We start from the raw sequence: 8533 nt of genomic DNA on the forward strand, positions 1-8533 counted from the left end.
TATGCATTGTGCTTTGATGTCATTTAGAGAGCGTCTAGTTAGGATCCTGTTGTCTTCATTTCTGCCTGTATGTGGCAAGAGGGAAAAAGGAAGTACTACTAACCCTGTTTTACAGCCAGAGTGAGACTTTTATGTAATAAATCCAGGACAGAAATCGCTAAGAGCTAAACACAGGTCTCCTGAGTGCCTTGAACCACACAACTATCTTCTCAGCAAATATTGCCACTGTTTCCCAAAGAGACAGAGCAGTTATCTGTTTGTAGAGCATTTTCTACAGCAAACTCTACTTTCTAGACTTGGTTCTTGTGTTTTAATTCCTTTTTGAGTCAGAATAGACTTCCTGGTTATACCAACTGACTTGTTTGTGACACTCCTTGCACCTTTGGGTTTGCACAACACCAAAAAGAGCAATGTGTTAATTACTTCTAGAAGGGGGTTGGACTAGGTGATCTCTAAAGGTCCCTTCCAACTCCTACCATTCTATGATTACTTGTTGGCTGGCTTTGACTGCAACTATACAGTTGGAAGGTGAATGGAGTATATTGCTCCTAAAAATGAATACTGTTTCTTTCCATCAAATTATTGCCTATGTGCTGTTGCTGAAAGAAGAGCTGTTTTCATGCCTCCATTGAAAGGTACTTAGTTGTGCCTATTAAGCATTCCATATTCAGAGGGATCAACGCCTTTCCATTAAGATACGACCTTAGCATCTGAGCTGGCAAAAAGCAGAAGCTTATTCTGAACTTGGGACAGTGTGGCATGCAGAAGGATGCTGTCATGGTTAAAGTCAAGCATATCCATACATGTGTAGCATGTTAGGACTGCCAGTTTACCTTTTGTGAGGGGTGTTTGATCTCTGTGCCTATAGATTAATATTAAGCAAGTTAAAAATATTTCTGTGAGTTTGTTGCTAATTTTTCAAATGCTTAACCAACAAATTGGTAAGAAGACCCACATAATGATTAGTAAGAGAATTCTCTTACAATAAGAGAAGCTTTTTGGCTTCCATATAACACTGTAAGGACTTTGAAATAAATTGCATAACAACCCTTATTGCAATGATACTGAAGAGTCTGAAAGTGACATAGCAGCATTAAAATTAAACAATACACTGTTGTTGGCACTGGCCAAGCGTCTTGGCCTTGTGGTTGTGACACTGTGGAGGGGAGAAAGGCAATTTCCTTACTCATCAAAAACTGTTGTATTCTACCATCAGTCCCTTTTTTTTCTAAGCATGTGAAGCTCACAAATCTTAGAATCTGCAAGTCCTGTTCCCATTGTAGCAGATTTCACTCTGAGAGGATAAAGGTCAGATGAGGTTCTTTTAGAAAGAAAGCATTGTCACTTCCTTTGGCTGCAGGAGCATCTGTGTCATTTCAGCTGTGGTGTGACCCTTAGCTGCTGAGATATGAGTAGACTTCATTAATTGCTACTCATCCCCCTGACATCAGCCAGAGCTGCAAAGCTTAATCACTCAATCTTAGAGTCAGCATTTGCTGATGCCAGTGGTTAATGTTAAGTCTATAACACAACCTTGTTATCTTTATTTCTTGGCTAAGATATAATCAAATGGCATTCGATGTCCAAAACAAAACATTCTGGCAACTTTTCTGTCATAAGCAGTTACTGGCTGTGTCTCAGTCAAAAAAGAAGTGTGATCTTGAGCTCTCAAAAAACTGGACTGACAGCTGCAGTTTTTCCAAGTCAAGGTTGGATCAACAAGATGAATGCTTTTATATTCATTAGTCTGACCACCCTTTCATTACCACAAAGATTTTCTAAAGCCTCTACATTATTTCTACAAGGCCTAATCAGCAAAATAAGGAAAGAGAGAGCTCAGGAATGGCAATATGAGAGGTGTGAGCATTTCAGAGTGCTTTTATGCTGCGGCCCAGTAGTCTGCAGTGGAAGCTGCACAGCTCTAGCAGCAAGCTAACCCTTGCAGGGGTGCTGCCTCTCATCTATCCTGCCTCATGTGTCTGCTGTGGGTCTCAGCACCTTGAAGACAACGTTTCTTCTGTCTCAGTGTTCGGTAGCAAACAGGAACAAGAGAACACCATGCATAATACAACAGGATTCATAGAGTTGGTGGCTGTTGGGAAGACAAGTTATGGGTGAAACAGCAAATAAGAAAGGGAAACAGCATAGAATAACAAGGAAAAAAAACGATAGAATTCTTTTAAAGAACATATGTCTGATAGTTTCTTTTATATAATTAGATGGGCATGACAATGGGCCAGATTGCTATACTGCTGCCTGAACCAAGTACTTGAAGGCTCCCTTCTGCAGGGCTGGCATAATCTATTTGTCTCTGTACCCCCAGAGCTGCTTGAGATAGTAGGAATGGGTAACATCCAAAAACACCAGTGACTCTCCACAAGAAGAACAGGTAATGGAGATAAACCCTTTAGATGCAGTCAGTGTAGCACAAATTGTGTCACCTTTCCAGAATGCCATGTAGCAGCACCTATGGCTGATTATTGGTGGCTATTTGCTCACTATTACACAAGTGCTCCGTCACACTTGTGCCTCGGAAATCAGTTCAAAATTATGATATCTCTGGAAAGAGAGGCTCTTTCTACTTGCAAGCATGAAAGATAAAGATAATTCCTTCCCTTACAGGGGATCTTGCATCTCTGTCCAGGAACTGGATGTGGACATGAGAGGTGCATGAGCCTTGGGGCTTCCTGCATGTAGAAGGTTGGCAAGGCAACTGGTGATTTTCAGACTGTGGTTGCTGCACTGCACAAAGCACTCTCGTGGTCTTGCAGCTCCAGGAAGTTTGGCCTGTGGGGGTCTGAAAAGGCTTGAAAAGGCAGCAGAAATCTGAATTATTGAGGTGTTTCAAAGGCCACAGAAAATCAGTGCACAGCAGCTCTTCTGCATAACTTGTTCTCTGCTGGCTGTGCTGATTGTTCTGCACAAGCTACTTTGCATGACCACATACCAACCAGCAGTCCCTCCTTTCTATGCATCTCTCATGTCTGCCTCTGCACCAGCTATTCTGTGCAAAGCTTTTCTGCACAACTCCTTTCCCAGGGCCTGTTTTGCACTTCTGCATTTTGCCCTTCACAGCAGCTGCTCTGTTTGCTCTTCTACGTTGATTTTGCACCAGCTATTCCATACCACCATATACTATACCACCATCTATCCCAGCCTGCCATCTCACACTCTTGATTTTGTTTCAACTGCTTGTTTCTTGCTTAAGGCTTTGTTAGTTTAGCAGAAAAAATGTGAGTGGAATGTATTTCTTTGTGTTTCTTCCCAAGCTCTGAAGTCTGGAGTGCTGTGCTGAGCATTTCAAGTCCATAGCATAACATTAGGGTGGTGTGTTGCTGAAAAGTTTACTTAATCACAAGACACTGCACGATATAGAAAGTGATGGTGCCTCTGTTTAGGCACCATCAGCCAGGAACTGGTCTTCAAAGACATGCAAGACCCCAGAGGGGGTGTGTATGGCTAGGATGGATATGCATTCTATGCCCACATATAGAACTAAAGCCTGAGGATTGCTTTGAAGCAGAAGGAAGGCTTTAAAAGGGAAGGGGGTGTACCACATTTATTTTATTTTATTCCCCTTATTTACTTGGGTTTCTGTAATCTTCATTTAACTGGGGAAAGCATCCAGGTCTGTGTTTATTTTGATCCTTCTTCCCACAGTGGCAGATTATTTTTGCAACTTTGGTGTTCTTCAAATAGTAGTTTTGGTCTTTTATACAGACATTTCCAGTGCTTGTGTCAACAGACACAGATTGGTGGAGCTTTGCTCTAGAAGAACTTTCCAGGTCGTTCCATGGATTCTAAACAAGAAGTTGAGGCAGAATTGCTTATAAGACCTTGCTGACTGGTCAGTTCTCTGTCTTCAGGAAACCATGAGAGACAATGTTATATTACATTCTTCTACTAAAAAATGTGCAACAATATATTGCCTGGCAGTGAAGTAATGTTTAGGGAGCACAGAGCATGGATACAGGAGTGGAGCTTCAGGCTGCAACCACCACAGACAAAACAAAAAAAAGAGGAAAAAAGTATTTACTTTTTTTCTTTTGATTTTTATCCTCCAAGGAGAAGGGTCAGACAGAGCTGGTCGCCCCCATCCTCCCTTCCTCTTCCCCTCCCTTTCTGTCAAAAGGTTCCCCTGGAGACTGTGAGAATATGTCAATATTAAACAGCATTTTTCCTATAAAGATCTCTGGAGAATAATAGAAGCAACTGCTTGCTCCTTCTTTCTACAATAAACATTGGTCAGGCCTTCACAAACAGCCAACTGAGGCATAGTCAGGAAAAAACAAGTTCTTAGAGGAAGCAGTCGCCAAGGAAAATAATTGGGCAGCACGAGGGGTTTGGTGACGCAGCTGCACAGCTGCTAAGTTCAATGACTTCTCGATTGCCTCCATCTGAAATTGTGTTCCACTATGAAATGATCCTCTACCTCTGTTACTGTAAATATCCAGGCACAATGCTTTGCTGTTTGAAATCCCAGAAGCAGCTTGGGGAAAATATCAAAACCAAACCCTAACAACTAACAAGAAGCCTTCAGCTTTCTTCTCATTAAGATCCTAAGTGTCAAGGAGAGACAGTGAAGCTAGAGGGTATAGTTCTGATGCTTTTGAAGATGACTTTCTAGCACCTCGGTTGGCCAAGAAGATGTGTAGCTCTACAGCAGTAGTGCCAAATGCTCTGTCCTTCTGTGAGAAGAAGGACAGATAAGGGTTGGTGTTGCATAGATTTCATCTGAGCTACTTGGCTAGATGTCTCTTAGGATCAACGGAAAGAAAGAATAGCTTTCCTCTTCTCAGAAAGCAGAGGTTCAAAATGGGTCCAAAAAGCTGTATCCTAAAAATATTTGCTATAAAGCCTCCTTCCTGTGAAGAGAATCCCAGGTGATCAGAATCGATGCACATGTCTGTGCTGTACAAATCCCATGTTAGGTGGGATGACTTTCAACCCTACAATCTTAAGCTGGTTTCAGAGTAATGAAGATTTTGACTTTGGTTGGTAAGCAAGTTCCAATTCTAATTTGGAATGAATGAAAAACTATCTCAACTTTGTCTCATTCAGCAGAAGTAAGCAGAAAGTTCTGGGTCAATGGGCAAAGTGAACTTTCTGAGTGTAGCAATATGTGATATTTCGTAGTATTGTCTAGGTTTGTCTACAAGAGTATCGGGTAAGTTTTTCAATCAAAAGTAGCAAAATGATGGATCTTGCCTCACTCAGGTGTTAAGCTCACCACACCAAGAAATGCCTACCACAGCCACCTACCAAAAGCTGTCTGATCAGTTTGAAATGCACTGATTACACTTACATTTCTAGCTGTTTTACACCTAAAGGTGTTTCTATCCCATCTGTAAACTCAGATGCAAGGAACATGGGAAAACAAACCATCAGAAATGCTCCTAAACACCCTTTTTATGCACATAAAAATATCTGAGCTTGAAAGTCTATCATGTTGGTAGTCTTTGTGATTAGACACCAGTGCTTTGTTCCCCACTGCAAGTTATGCTGGTCACCTCCTGCAAGCTGTATATCCAATTGGAAAACTGGCAATTGCTTACATTAGAGGTGTAAAGCTGCCAGTCGTGTCTCTACAGAAAGACTTCAGCATTTGAAACGTGTTACTCCTCTGGGATTAAATATTGCCATTCTGGTGGACTAAAATATTGCTATTCTGGCCCATAAATCTTACAATGAAATCCCCCATTTAGGGAAAAGCAGAGAAAATTTTGTGGCAGGTTAGGGGAGTTCTGATGTTTTGAAAGGCTCTTTACAGCTTCTCAGTGGTTTGGGATGTCAGATGTTACATGAAGAGGAGAAATCAGTGGGCAGAATCTGAGGAAATGATATCTGAGGAAGCAATGAGAGGTGCAATGATAAATATATACCATTCTTTGGTCATTTTTTCCCCTGAAAGTTCTGTACATATGGTGTACATGTTTGCTGGGTTTGTTGCAGTACATCTTCTGACTGCTTCTGAGACTTTTTAAAGGGAAAAGTTACCTGTTTTCTTGCTTCAGTGTTACTTGCATAAGGCTAAACAACCACAAACATGAATTGAACATGGCATGAAAGCTGAAGGAGATGCTTTGGCAGCTTCCCATCTTTTTTTTTTTGCAGCTTTTTTTGCTTCACATCGTAACAGCAGCTGCAGAAAAAGGCACAGAAGTAAATCCTGAAGTAATTAAAAAAAAGAGCCCCCTCTAAAAGCAGCCTGGCAAAATTCTGTAAATCACCATCACCCTTTAGAATAAAGCAAACTTTTGTACAGCTTGCTTATACCATTGAAGCAATTTAATGTTTGTGATGAAAAGAAAACCAGTAATCTCCACACATTTTGCACTGGTAAGCATTGCACATTTACAACACTCGCAACACCTGCAACACACAACACTATGTGCACATCTTACTTTTCAAACTGTTTTACCCCTAAACAAGGCACGTAATTAAAGAAAATCAGTATTAAGAAAAATGTGATCAACCTGGTAGCCTTCTGTGAGAGTATAACTGGCTGGCTAGACGAGGGGAGCATGGGTTCATCATCACAGGTACACCCTCTGTGAAATCAAGTTTTTATGGTCCTTCTTTTTACACAGAGAAAAAGAAGAAAGGAAGAAATGAAATTAAATGAAAAATGAGCTACACACCATCCTACTTTCTGTATTGGCATGGATGAAGAAGTGAAAGGCAGCCATGGGCTGAAGTGTCTGCTAGCTCTTCCTGGGGTTAGGAGTGGTTGGATGATACAGAGGTTTATTTAACTGTCTATGCCCATATACAGTTCCATTCCCATGGCATTTGAGGTCTAGATTCTCCAGATGTAGGTGGCAGACCATGAATACCTCGTAGATTACATGATTCACTGTGTGTGGCTGATGTGTACTATATTTCCAAGAGAGTGACCATAAGACAAAATTTTTATGCATGTGGCAATATCTGACACCCCAGCAGTGGTTTGTGTCCTGATTTAAGGGAGGAAAAGTCTCAATGTAAACATGTTTCTTGGAGCAAAGATTTCCTGCAAGCTCATCTCAATGCTTCCAATCAGTGACACATTTTGATACTCATTTATGTCCCAAAAAACGCAGCAGCAGTTTAGCCAGAAAGAAAATAAGTTAAATCACAGAGCACACAGAGAACCTGGATAGGAGGTAGGGTGAGAAGTGACATTTTTATTTCTCATATTATAAAACACAGAAACTTGTTATGAAGTACATAGTACATCCAAATCCCACGCTCTGTATGAATAGCAAATAAGGAAACCTTACCAGCATCTGGCAAGCAAAAGACAATGATCATGAGCATATTTTGACATTTCACACAATTTAATGGCAGCTATATATTAATAATAACAAAGGAAAAAAAATTGTTTCACTCTGTAGTAAATGTCTTAAGCTAAAATTACACCATTTTGAGAATCTGCTTTATGTCTAGTTTTTAAATTCATACAAAATAGGAAAGAGCTGCATGAAATTGAAGAGTACTGCTTAACGATGTGTAGCAGAAGTCTTTCTGCTGTCAGAATCTAAAATACTTCAGCTCATTCTCACTGATTACACCTCTATTTGTGCCAACATTAACAAATAGAAAGTCATAGTGATTGTAACGTACTACACAGGGTGGATTTGGTTTAGATTGAAATTCTCCCCTAAAAACAAAAAAAAAGCCCAGTCAGTGTGCTGTGTAACTTTCTTTTGTGTGTGTGTGTGTGCATAGAGATTAGGAGGATTAGAAAAAGGGTCTTAGCAGCATAGAGGGTGTTTTGGGTTAAACCCAAGATCTAATCCCATGGCTATAGCAATAGTACTTTGAAAAATCATTTTTCAGCTGCTATGGTAAATGTTTCTAAAAACAGAGGAGAGGTTTACAATCTGTTACAACAATGAATCAAAATAACTCTGCTAATTTTCCATTCTAAATCTCAAGAGCCTTTGTAAACACTACATTGGCACACTTGGAACAGGAGAATGATTGTCAATGTAATGCAACCAAAACCTGAAAGAGAAAACAGGTAGATTAATTATCCATTAAATTAATACTCATCTACTCCTCAGAGTTTCAGTCACCAGAGCTGTGTCTGCTTTACAAATAAACTGTCTGTGAGTCGAGCACACATTCACCATGGAAACCTAGGGCCTGATTCTAAAATCTGTGAAGGAAAACATGTGCTTGAAGTTAAGCACATGATTAATACATCGGTGATCGCTGAAATCTGGTCTGTGCTGGAATTCTCATGATGTGAATATTAAAACATTCCTTCAAATCTCTGCAAGCGAGTGATCACAATTTGCCAGCTCAACACATATTTTATCTGCCGTTGGTAGCAAGTCCATAGTAGCCCTGGTCTCATGAGTGATGAAGATATAGCACACACACCTAATTAACTCCAGGGTATATACACTATAAAATATATACGATGCAGTCACATGTATTCATTTGGCCTGCACATATGCAGTCGATACAAATAGAACATACAAAAAGGGGAAATGAATACAAATAAGCATTGAAAAATTGTACAAGTATTCACCAGGGAAATGCA

This window comes from Colius striatus, chromosome 3 (assembly GCF_028858725.1).
Source record: "Colius striatus isolate bColStr4 chromosome 3, bColStr4.1.hap1, whole genome shotgun sequence".
NCBI classification, from domain to species: Eukaryota; Metazoa; Chordata; class Aves; order Coliiformes; family Coliidae; genus Colius; species Colius striatus.